The sequence below is a fragment of the Acomys russatus genome, chromosome 19, assembly GCF_903995435.1.
Source record: "Acomys russatus chromosome 19, mAcoRus1.1, whole genome shotgun sequence".
Classification (NCBI taxonomy): Eukaryota; Metazoa; Chordata; class Mammalia; order Rodentia; family Muridae; genus Acomys; species Acomys russatus.
Genome location: NC_067155.1, coordinates 28,204,439 through 28,217,348, shown reverse-complemented (window position 1 = coordinate 28,217,348; position 12,910 = coordinate 28,204,439). Strand labels below are relative to the sequence as shown.

The following is a 12,910-nucleotide window of genomic DNA, read 5'->3' as shown; positions in this document are numbered from 1 at the left end:
GGCGGAGGAGCCTTGACAGTGGTAAAGCTGCTCAGACTCTTCTTAGATGGCAGTTGGCCACTCTGCAAATCATTGTTCCCTGGGGACGTTCGCTTAACTGACTAGAAGCCGCTGTTACTTGGGTCGCCGAGGTGCACTTACTAAGCACCCCGGAGTGGTTTGCGAGTGGAAATCGCTCAGGGCGTTCTTGCAAAGAGCTTTCTGCAGGCACTGGCCCAAACTCAATTCATTCGAGCACCGAAGTGGCCCTGTTAATTTATTTTGTCTTTTACCACACCCGCGGAGTCCAGGATTAAGGTTGTCTGCCGGAAAAGGATGAGTCTGTGTCTCTCTCGTCCTGGAGCCTGATCAGATCTTAAATTTAATCATAATCTCCAGGTGAAAGGTGGGAGGAGAAAAGTCATGTTTCTGTGTGGCCTAAATGTCCAGAGCAAAGATCCCGGGGACACCCCCCCCCACACACACACACAGGATATCATCAGGTGCATCTGCCTACCCTGACTCTCACTCAAAGTCCTAGTCCAGACTACCCCCCCCCCCCCCCCACGCCCGCCCCCCCCCCCCCCCCCACCCCCCCCGCTCCCAGCCTCAGGTCTCTTTTTATCTCGCATTCATCAGCGGCGGGCTCTACACTGTTGTTCCAGCTCTCCTGCCACCAAGACCCTCCCTGACTGCAGCCTTCCACATCTCTCCCCTGCACTTCCGGTACCAAGGCAACACCTGCCCAGGTGTGGCATTGCCGTGATTTTGGAGGTCAGTTTCACAGAGTCTGAGAGCTCAAGCTGCTTCTGAACTCTGTCCCTGGACAGATTCTGCTTTGGGCCACATGGAACTGTTTCCTTTCGTGCTGTGTGCCGTCATGTCCCCAGGGAGGCTCCAGAACTCTTTCTGGGTGCTATAGTCCCTGTAGCAACGCTTGACTTGGAAACCAGCAGTTCAGCTGGGTGTGGTGGCACTTGCACTTGGGGAAGCAGAGGCCGGCAGATGTCTGTAAGTTTGAGGCCAGCCTGGTCTCCAAAGTGAGTCCAAGACAGCCAGGGCTACACAAAGGAAGCCTGTGTCAAACACACACACACACACACACACACACACACACACACACACACAAACGAAAAACCAAAACACACAGCAGTTCTGGGGTGGGGTCCCAGCATCAGTCCCTGGTGCTGATGCTGCTGGCATGCAGGTCACCCTTTGAGAAGTGAGGCTCTGTGGAGTTTAACCAGCCATGTGTATGGTAAGGAGGCATCACTGTGATCAAGGACTGTGTGAAAGCCTGAGTGGACAGCTCCATATGACGTAGTCTCAGTGCTCACAGGACACCACGGTCCAGTGGCAAGGCAAAGGTCAACAGTACCCCAGGTAGCAAGTGCCACAGCCAAGGAGCATTCATTTCTCCTTTAATTTCTATGTAACAAATGGAAGCAATTTTAGAATAAAGCAATGAAAAAAATGAGCAATGTGGGGCTGGAGAGTTGGCTCAGTGGCAAAATGCTTGCAGAGGACCCAGGTTCAGTTCCAGGCATGTAGAACCACATCTGTAACTCTGGTTACACACACACACACACACACACACACACACACACACACACACACACACTCCAAACTTAACCAGCCCCGAGGTCATACACCGCAGAGAAGGTCTATACAGTTAGAATTGGCATTCAAAGTGGACGCTGTGGAGGTTCACAGCAAGCCTTCCACTTTCAGTACTGAATACGTTTTAGGCGCTTATCCACCGCTAGGCAAAGGGTCCACACAGAATTAGAACTAAAAAATTAATTAGCTTTATATCCTCCTTCATAACTTGTGTCATTCGGCCCGCCCTCGTCCCCTTATATTTAGCTTTCATAAATGTGTATGTTATATATTTAAATATATTCTAAATATTATATGTAATGCAGTGTAAGATGGAGAAAAAAAGGGACTCCTCGCCCCTCGAATGTCATTTCACTTTATTTCAAGTCCCACATTTATTGGTGTGCTTAAGACTTGTGTTACCATAGGACAGAAGCACAGTCCAAACTGGATTAATGTCTTTTTAAAAATATTTATTTATTTATTATGTATACAGTGCTCTGCCTGCACACCCACACACCAGATGAGGGCATTAGATCACGTTATAGATGGTTGTGAGTCACCATGCGGTTGCTGGGAATTGAACTCAGGACCTCTGGAAGAGCAGTCAGTGCTTTTAACCTCTGAGCCATCTCTCCAGCCCTGGATTAACATCTTTTACTGTCTGCCTGAAAGACCTAGAGAGAAGTAGAAGACACAAGCGGCATCATTTGCCTGATGGTGTGTGGTCAGGTCCTCCCAGGTTTATTTCTACTTGTTTTTGCTGCTCGGCTCGCCAGCATCTCACTTTTTCTACCTCGGGCTGGTTTCTTACTTGTATTGGTGCCAAGTGGCCCTAGGCAGCCATGAGTTTACACCTGGCCCTGTGCCCATCTTCTTAGCTTGTAGAGAAGAATTCCATGGGGAACCAGTGTGTGTGTGTGTGTGTGTGTGTGTGTGTGTGTGTGTTGCTGTGGCTGAGGGTAATGCACCAGGTCCACGTGCACAGAGTCCTGAGATGACCGTCTGCTATACTTTGAATCATGACTCTCCCCCCAGGACCGAGGAAAGGTTGGCAGGAGGATCGGGGGTTCATGTTCATCTCTGGTTTATCACTTAAGATTCCTATTGCTGGAACAGAGTACCAGGGCCGCAGCAGCTTATAAAAGGAAGCATTTAGGCAGGATGACAGTTCTAGTGGACTACAGTCCATGACGGTGGAGCAAAGGCATGGCGGCAGGCAAGGCTCAAAGAGCAGCCGGTAGGAGGCAGAGCACTGGGGATGGCGAGAGGGTTCAGAAACCTCAAAGCCCACCCCTGGTGACACACCTCTCCAACAAGGCCACACCTCCCAGCCCTTCCCAGACAGTTCTCCAACAGGATGGGGTGCATGCAAGTATCTGAACCTATGAGAGGGGCACCCTCATTCAGAGCACCACACTTGGCTGTGTAGAAAGCTTAAAGCCAGCCTGGCTGGGCTGCAGGAGACTGGATCAATAAAATAAAATTAAAATTAAAAAAAAGAAGAAGACTAAAAAGAGGAGAGTGACAAGAGACAGGCAGGGAGAGAGACAGATTTGGTTTCTAGGGTGACACTTGGGAAGGGGTGTAGCCTGCAGGAAGGAGAGCCTTGTAGGAGATGCTGGGCCCTTAGGATCAGCCTCTGCTTTACTCTCCCTCTCTCAACCACCTTGATGTGCTACCAGGCCTCAGGCTCCAATCAATGGGGCCAAGTAAACGTGTGCTGAGCTCCCAAAACTGCAACCCCAATTTAACCTTTTTTCTTTGTAACTTCGTTGTCTTCGGTGCTTTGTTAAAAGGACAAAAGGCTGATTAATACAATGTCCTAACCCAAACTTCCCCAAGAGGGCTCTTTTCCAGAGGAGTGGGGAGGTGGAGAAGTGTGGGTGCCCTCTACAGCTTAAGGTAGATGGGAAGACTGGGGTGTTTCGCACAGCCTTCACTAAGGAGGGTCATAAAAGAACTGTTTGCGGGCCAGGCAGTGGTGGTGCATGCCTTTAACCCCAGCACTCGGAAGACAGAGGCAGGTGGATCTCTGTGAGTTCAAGACCAGCCTAGTCTACAGAGTGAGTCTCAGGGCAGCCAGAGCTACACAGAGAAACTAAAAAGCAAAAAACAAAACAAAAAAACCCAAAACAAAACAAAACCAAAGAACTCCCTGCAAAGCTGTCTTCTTGATTTATTCTCTATGCATTGTAGGACACTGTCAATGGCACCTTCTGTGACAGTTATTGCCTCTTCCTTACTTAGCTTTTGACCACTTGCTCTATAACGCTGGCAAGACGTTTTAGATCTTCTGTCTGGTTATACCCTGCACGCAAGTTCCTATGTCACATGAGCACAGTTTAACCTCTGTGATGCTATGAGGCTTGGGCATCTGCAACAAGGAGTTAAAAGTCTGCAGCATGAAGCTGTCCTGGGAGCTGTTCTGTTCTGATGAGGAACAGTGACTGAAGCACTTGGTGTTGGAACATGAAGGATGCAGGATGTCAGCATCCAGCATGCTGAGAGGAATGAATCCTGTCAGGTCTGATCCAGCGTCAGTGTCTGGTTCTTTTATTCTGAAAACGTATAATTTCTCACGTGCATTATACTGTCCTAAAACTATAAATGTATAAGGCGTGTGTGATGCACAGAACAATTAAGGCTTGTTCCGTGCTCTTTGCATGAGCAGGAGAAAGACATCTGCGAATCTTCATTCATGCCATATGAAGAACAGCATCTATTAAGTGTCAGGGATTCTATAACCACCAAGAAGCCTTGTCTGGGCATAGACACTCATGTCTCAGCCAGTCTCAGAAGCTACTCCCATGTAGTGGGATTAGCAATATAACTTCCCTGCTTGTTCTGCAGTTTGAATTCTTTACATACCGATTGTAGGCCCCTCCCTCATCACCTCCTGATCCCACCTTCCCTCCTTCTTCTCCTCCCCCTCCTTCCCTCCTCCCCTCTCCCTCCCTCCCCTAGTCCTCAGAAAGGGGAGCCCTCCTCCCCTAAAATCTGACCTCTACCTATCAAGTCTCATCTGTACTACCTGTGTCCTCTTCTTCTGTGGCCTGGCAAGGCCACCCTGTCCATAGGGGGAAATGATCAATATTGGGGGGGCCAGAGTCCATGTCAGAGGTAGCCCCTACTCCCCATATTATGGGACCCACAAGGAGACTGTGCTGCCTGTCTACTACATTTGAGCAGAAGGTCTAGGTCCTCACCATGCATGGCCATTGGTTGGTGCATCGCTCTGCAGCAGCCGACAGCCAAACTCTACCAAGACAAGGTAAACAAGTCCTCAATAGTTTCTGCCTCACAAATATATCTGTCATGACATATACTGGGCCAGAAGGCTGAAGATGATGCTCCAGCGTTATAGAGAGTTTTCCGTGACTATTCAGGCCCAAACCATCTCTGTCATTTTTTTTTACTTTGGAAGCTGCTAGCCTGTACTTCTTGTCTACTCAGGTAATTAATTTTATTGCTTCTCAAGTCTCTGATGGGGTTGAAGACCAGATAGCTTAGTTTAACAATGAAGCTTAGTTGTTTAGGGTTAAGATGTTTTTAGGTCTAGATAGATGTTTTAAGGTGATAGAGATGAGATATGAGAGACACTGATGAACATTCAGAATTTTAGACTCACCAAGATAAGAAAGATGTTTTCTTCAAGGTTGCCAAATACAAATAGTCAAAACACTATAAATGTAGCATATATATATATGTATGTATATATATATATATATATATATATATATATATATATATATATATATATATATATTTCCTGGTTGTTTCATGGCTCCACTTACTGTAGGTAGCTTATTTTATATATGTGTAAATACACACACACACACACACACACACACACACACACATATATATATATATATATAAAATATTTTTTTAAAGTCTGCAGCACAGCCCAACACAGAACTCTCACTGCTGAGCTGGCTTCCCTGGGGACATGTCCTTAAGGCACCTTGAACGAGTCTGCCATAGCTCTTTTTTCTTGTGACCCAAACTTAATAACACACAAGTGGCCTAGCTCTGCAGTTTAAAGAAAGCACTTACTGTGAGCCAAGGGGCGTCCCTTTCCTCAGAGACTGGTAAATGCCGGTACCATCGGTGCCATGGTGTTGGCTGCATCTTAGCTGAGGGGTGGCTTGACACGAGGAAATGGAGCATTTTGTGAATGTGACGCTTGGCTTATATTAGGGGACTTCAGCAGCCAATATTACTTGATATATTTCATCCAAAGCGGGCATTAGCATGTCCTCTGACACTTGCCATCCTGGCTTGAAGTGCTGGCAAATGAAGCAGGAAGAGGTGGGTCAGCAAACGCATGGCCCTTTCTAGCCAGTTCCATCAGCAATGCAAAGAAGTTGGACTTACTAAGGTCACAGTCTGCAAAGTGCAGCTGGAAGAGCTCAAGCTGTGTTCTTGCCAGCAGCAAAGGAAGGGGCTGCGGGCCACTGGCCATGGGCCACGGGCCACAGGCCACGGGTTTGTGTCTGCGTGGTGCTGCCAGGGCTGCTCATGGCTGGCGATTGCTCCATGCTTTGCTTGGCAGGAAGGATGATCCAGTCTAATACTGGATTATTTCACATGTGTGTGTCCTACCCAGGTATGAGGTTTATACATATCTGAGTTTATACAACATTCACGATACCAAGAAATGTGGGGCTTGCACTCTGCTACATTTTACTGTCAGTAACAATAAGAGCTAAGAAAAGGAGACACTGGTATGTATTCTCCGTAATGTCATTCTGCTGGGCACGCTCCTTTAGACCTGCCTGTGTCTAGAGATTTCTAAGATCACTTCACACTAAAAACCAATTTTAAAAACACTACCTTTAGGGCTGGAGAGGTGGCTCAGAGCTTAAGAGCAGTGACTACTCTTCCACAGGTCCTGAGTTCAATTCCCAGAAACCACACGGTGGCTCACAACCATCTATAATGAGATCTGGTGCCCTCTTCTGGTGCACAGGTGTACATGCAGACAGAACACTGTATACATAATAAATAAATCTTTTTTAAAAATACGTTTATTTTTATTTTATACCTGTGCCTGTTTTGCCTGTATGTATGTCTGTGTGCCGCGTGGATGCCTGGTGTCCACAGAGGAGGTGCCACCCAGAAGAGAGCATCAGAAACCGCTTGGAAAAGGGATTACAGATGAGCCGCCATGTGGGTTCCAGGACCCAAACCCAGGTCCTCTGCGAGAGCAGCAAGCACTCTTAACTGCTGAGCCATCTTTCCAATTTCACAAGGCAAATATTTTCTATCATAGGCATACATAAACACACACAGGCCTCAGACGGGAGGAGGGCACACTGATTTAAACATCCTGAAAGCTCGTGGCATTGCTGATTTTCCCAGTGCCCCTCAATCAGACAGAGACTGACCCCCAAGGGCCACTGATGGATGTGGTGTGAGGGCTTTGGGTCTCTTCAAAGCACAAACAGAGGAATTTCTTACGGTTGATCCAGTGGGGGAATGTGTTGAGGAGATTTCAGATTCTAAGCCACTTTTCTCTAAGCAATGCAAAGGTGTTTGGTATCTCCCAGACTAGTGGCTGTGTGGATGGACCAAACACCCACTGGGCTGAGTCGTTCATGGGATTAAGAGCACACACGTGCTGTTGACAGTAGCAGGTGGATAGCCAGTTCACGAGGGGATATTAATTTACCCTCAACTGTGGCTTAGCTTGGGGCTTGATTTTCAGCCTTATATACCCTCCTGCCAGCACTGTGAGTAGTTCGTGTTTGCTGACTTGATTCCTGTGAACTTAGTCTCTGTATAACATGTATGCTCTCAGGAGCCAGGTACGAACAGATCTTGATGGCCTCAAGCAAGCAGGCAAATCACCTTGTTCTCTGTTGTAAAGTGAGAATGTTCGTAGCACCTACCGCCCGGGGCCGTGCCTATAGCACAGGTACTCAGCCTGGCACACCCTGAGGCTCTTACAACAATGGCCATTGCCACCAGGCTGTGCTGCATCCCCACTGTCCTTGTATAACTGGAAGTGTGAATTCTTCTTTTCTTTTTTTATTTATTTATTTATTTATTTATTTATTTATTTATTTATTTATTTATTTTGGGTTTTCGAGACAGGGTTTCTCTGTGTAGCCTTGGCTGTCCTGGACTAACTTGTAGACCAGGCTGGCCTTGAACTCAAAACGATCCACCTGCCTCTGCCTACCGAGTGCTGGGATTAAAGGCGTGCGCCGCCACCACCTGGCTTGAATTCTGCTTTTCTGTTGCACTGACCAAGTACCTGGGCCTTCTCCCTGGAGTGACTGTTATGAAAACACCCAAATTCCCGGAAACTATCAACTCCACCTTCAAAGAAGATCCACCTCTGCCCAGACCCGGAAGCTACCAGCACTTCTTTAGTAAGGGAACAGGTAAATAAGCCATGGCATGCCCGGGCAGAAGAATGGTATCCGATGCGGAAAATGAAGTGAGCTGTGAAGTCACACGCAAAGGTGTGAGAATCTAAAAGGACACATACTATGGGATTCTAACTCCGGGGACAGGGGAGATGCACACAGGGTTCCCAATACAATGGTGCTCTCATGGAGGACACTTATCAGGAAACGCTGGTCCAGACTCACCGCCACGTGACCTGCAGTTGTGAGGACATGTCAAGGCAAGTCCATCAAGTCTAACTCCCACAGGACTCTGGTGGCAGAGAGTGACAGCCTGGGAGGCTGTGTGTGCCGGGGTGCAGGGGCTGATGGGAACGCTCTGTACCCTTATGCTCCCTTTTGCTGTGAATCTGAAACTGCTCTAAAATTAGCCTATTAAATAAAGACGAATAGAGGAACGACGTAGGAATTAAATTCAAACAATCACCTAGTAAGTGTTCAAGTACAAATATTAGCAAGAAAAATAAAATAAAATAAAAAGGAAAACACCGCTTCCAGAATCCCCTACCACTCTACCATATTGGTCCAAATGGCGTACACACACACACACACACACACACACACACACACAGCTCACCTAGCTCACTCCATGCTCTTACCTGCTGGCTCCCTCCATCTGGTCTAGCCACTTTCACAGGAATCACATGATTTCAATGAGCCCTGCTAGGGTCCTAATCCCCACAGAGCGATGCCCGATGCCCAACGCCTCATGCCAGCTTAGAATTCTGAGCCCAGCATCTCCACCTGGCCTCCTCCTGTGTCCCTTCCTCCCTGAGTCAGATCTTACCCTGGGTGTCTTTTCTAAAAGACCGTCCACACCTGTCCCATGACTGGCACACACTTTCCTCAGGTCTTTCTCTTAGGGCAGCAATTCTCAACCTGTGGGCCACAACCCCTTAGGGGGAGGGTGATGTCGAATGACCTTTTCACAGAGGTCACCTAAGACCATCGGAAAACACAGATACAATTACAGATTATAATTCATAACAGTAGCATAATTGCAGTTATGAAGTAGCAATGAAATAATTTTATGGTGGGGTGGGGGGAGGGTCACCATAACATGAGGAACTGTATTACAGAGTTGCAGCAGCAGGAAGGCCGAGAACCACTGTCCTAGGGAGTCTTATCGTGGTTGTTGTGTGTCCCCAAGACACAGAAGCCTGCTCTCCACCCTGCCCTTCTCCGCAGTTCTCCTGAGTGCTCCTTCAGCACTGTCTTCCAGCCCACCAGTGTACAGCCCAGCAGAGGCACCCCAGGACACTGCTGCTGTACAGAAGGCAGAACTGAGCTGTGTGGAACGCGCTGCTCAGTGGAACCAGGCTGGCAGGGCACTTGGCACCCCGTACCCGGTAGTCACGAGAGCCTGGCCCTGACCAGGCTGAACTGCAGCACGATGCCTGAGGGCTCCCTGTGAACGTCGTTTGCCATGGTGGCAGTAGCGCCCGGTTCGAAGCAACCATTTTCATTTCAGAGTTCTTCTGTCTTCTTCAAGTAACTTGTCTTGATGCGGAAGGAGGAGCCGGTAAACATTTATGGTGCGAAGTGTGTTGGTCTTACACTTCTCTGTAACTCATTCAAACGCATGAGTCAGACGGACTGACAGCCGTGCCCCCAAGGAACGGAACTCCTGCCTTCCCAGAGACGGTGGTGAGTTGGTGAGGGACAAAGTGAATAGGAAATCACAGTGGGGGTAGCCCATGGGTGGCCAGCATCCCACTGTCTGCTGCCGCCTCCTAGGACATTAACGATGGAAGATGAGAGGCATTAACGCCCGTGATGGCAGAACGTGCAGGTGCATCAGAGATGTTGACGGGACGGTCATCAGCTAACAGGACAGTGTGCCACTCTGCCAGACCCGGTCTGGTAGTCCTAATAAGAACAGCCCCAGAAGGGATCAAGGTCTATACAAGAAGACTTACAGAGTCCACTAATCTGGGCCCTAGGCCCCCTACACATGTGCAGCAGATGCGCAGCTTGGTCTTCCTGTGGGTGTCCCAGCAGCTGGAGCAGGGGCCCTCTCTGACTCTGAGGCCTGTCTTTGGATCCTGTTCCCCTAACTGGGCTGCCTTGTCTGGCCTCAGTGGGAGAGGATGCGCCAAGTCCTGCAGTGACTTAATGTTCCAGGGCTGGTTGGCACCCATGGGGGACCTCCCTCTTCTCTGAGGAGGAAAAGAGGGGAGAATGGAGGGAAAGGGGGCTAGGAGGAGGAGGAAGAAGAGGAGGAAGAGGAGGAAGGGAAGGAGGAAGAGGAGGAGGGGGAGGAGGAAGGGGAGGAGGAGGGGGAGGAAGGGGAGGAGGGGGAGGAGGGGGAGGAGGAGGGGGAGGAGGGGGAGGAGGAGGGGGAGGAGGGGGAGGAGGGGGAGGAGGGGGAGGAGGAGGAGATCCTTCAATCTGGATGTAAAGTGGATAAATACATTAATTAGCGGAGGGAAAAAATTAACAACAAACTATTTTTGTATTCCGTTTTCTCATCGAAGAATAAAACAGGTATAGTTTTTACAACAGTTCTACTAGAAAACTAGGTGCCAGTTTATAAAATCATGTTAACTTTGGTAAAAGTCAACTTTGTCCATGTATTGATGCTTAAAATGCGAATAAGTCTGTTTTTTTATGTCGGTGGACATAAAATAGAAAAGAATGACCTCATAGGCTCACACAGTGGCGTCCTCTTGTTGGAGTGGGTGTGTCATTGGACAAGGTGTGTCACTAGAGGTGGGCTATGAGGTTTCAAAGGCTCACAGCAGACCCAAATCTCTCTGTCGTTTCTCAGTGACTCTGTCTCAGTGTGTCTCCCAGTCTCTGTCTCTCTGTGACTCTGTCTCTGTGTGTCTCTGTGACTCTTTCTCTGTCTCCCAGTCTCTGTCTCTCTGTCTTCCCCCACGCCTCGACCCCCACCTGCTGCCTGTGGATCAGGAAGTAACCCTCTCAGCTGCTGCCCCAGTACCATGCCTGCCTGTGAGCCCTCATGTTCCCCTCCATGAGAATGGACTGACCCTCTGACACTACAAGCAAGCCTCCAGTTGCATGCTTTCTCTTAAAGGAGTCGCCTTTCATGGTGTCTCTTCACGGCAGTAGAACAGTGACTAAGACGCCCAGGGTTACTAGAATTTCAATGAGGGGCCTCGATGGTCGCTAAAAATGCCTCCTCTCTCTTCCTGGAGATGAATCAGATTAAATGGTGTTGAAATAGGGTCTTCAGCTCACCACCGGCTCTCACACAGCTGCAACCCAATTCGTCGAAAGGGTTATTCATGAGCTAATCGTCACCTATTAAAATTAAGTGGCATAAAATTTGGATTAGCTCAATTGAATTCACAGCCTCCCAGAATTCTCAGAGGAGCCTCGAGAGAGACCCATCTCGGTCTCACTAGATAAGACCCGCTCGTCAGCATCAAGCTCTCCTCCAGGCTCCCCCCCTCCATCTGTGAACTGAGGAAGAGACGCATAGATGGCACCAGCCTCTCCCGTTGCATCTCAAATTGCATTTTGAGATTAAATTAATGGATGCAGGACACACACAAGCACGCACAAGCAGGATGAGCTAAGTTCACTGGTTGCCCACTCGGACGGAACACTAAGATCCTGTTGCTTTTTTCCTGTCTTCAGAATAGCTTGAGTAGAGTTTATTAGTATCCAACACATAGCCTTCAATAAAGATTACTGGAGATGTTATAAGGTGTTATTTGGTGCTTAATAATTGAAAGGGCCAAGCTAAGAAACGGAGAACATGTTACATGTTATCAGAAATTTGAGAGAGAATCATGCCTAAAGGAAATTTCTTAAGGATATATATCTAGCTTGACCAATCCTGATGGTGATAAAAAATGTTCTATATTTTGCCTATAGACTAATAATGTATTGATATGCTAATTATGAACTGTACTAACGTTTGGCAATATGTTATTATTGAGGAAACAGATAGAAATAAGTATATGCTCTCTGTGTTATTTCCTAAAATTGCATGTGAATTTCCAACTATGATTATTAAAAGATTTATTTATTAAAAAAAAAAAAAAAAAAGATCCTGTTGCTGAGGACAGCACACGCTTTGATTACAGGGTGCAGCAGGAAACTCCCTCCCTGCTGTGTTTCCAGCAGCCTTTGTCACGGTCCTGGGTGAGTGCCACAGGGCTTGGCATGCAGGTAGGAAGTGAGGGCTGTGTGAGTTGGCCCTGGCCAGAGGAGGAGGCCTGCTGAAGGCTGGTGACAGCAAAGACTCTGCCATCCCCTTGGAAAGTTCTGGGGTGGCTTGGGAACACGCTGAACACAGGAAAGAACACAAGGGCTTGGCGTACCATTTCCAACCCACCATCTTTGGATGTGCACCCCCCCTCTCATCCCTGGAGAAAGCACCCAGAGACGGATGTAACAGGAGTTACTGGAGGCCAACAGCTAGAACAGCTGGAAGGGTGCATCAGGCCCCAGAGGGGATGGGCTGCCTGCTGGAAGGTGAGCTCTCAAGAAGGCTGATGTGCTACCATGTCCACTCGCATGTCCCCAAAACCTGGCACAGCAGGTGCTTTGTAGCTACTCAACCGAAGACAGTTTAGACTGTAGTTAAAACCATCATTTTCAGATGTAAGGCAGGTAGGCTTGAGATGCAAACTCTCACTGGGCTATTGTTACACTTTTAAGGAAAGAAACATAAGAACAGAAAAGTAAGGATATAAATATATTTTTTTTTAAAGACAGGATCTTACCATGTAGCCCTGGCTGGCCTAGAACTTGCTATGTGGACTAGGCTGGCCTCACACTCAAAGAGATCTGCTTGCCTCTGCCTGCCAAGTGCTGGGATTAAAGGCCTAGGCCATCTCCTCCTTCCCTCCCTCTCTCTCTCTTTCTCTCTCTCTCTCTGTCTCTCGCCCCACCCCACCCCCGTGTGTGTCTCTCTCTCTGTGTATATCCAAAAAACT

The 12,910-nt window shown here is 48.2% G+C and overlaps 1 protein-coding gene across 1 annotated transcript in view; it reads right to left on the bottom strand.

Moving 5' to 3' along the window:
- The window catches only part of Cdk8 (cyclin dependent kinase 8), a 571,315-nt gene that overhangs the window by 191,729 nt on the left and 366,676 nt on the right, over positions 1-12,910 (bottom strand). The gene's annotated exons all lie outside the window — the stretch shown is intronic.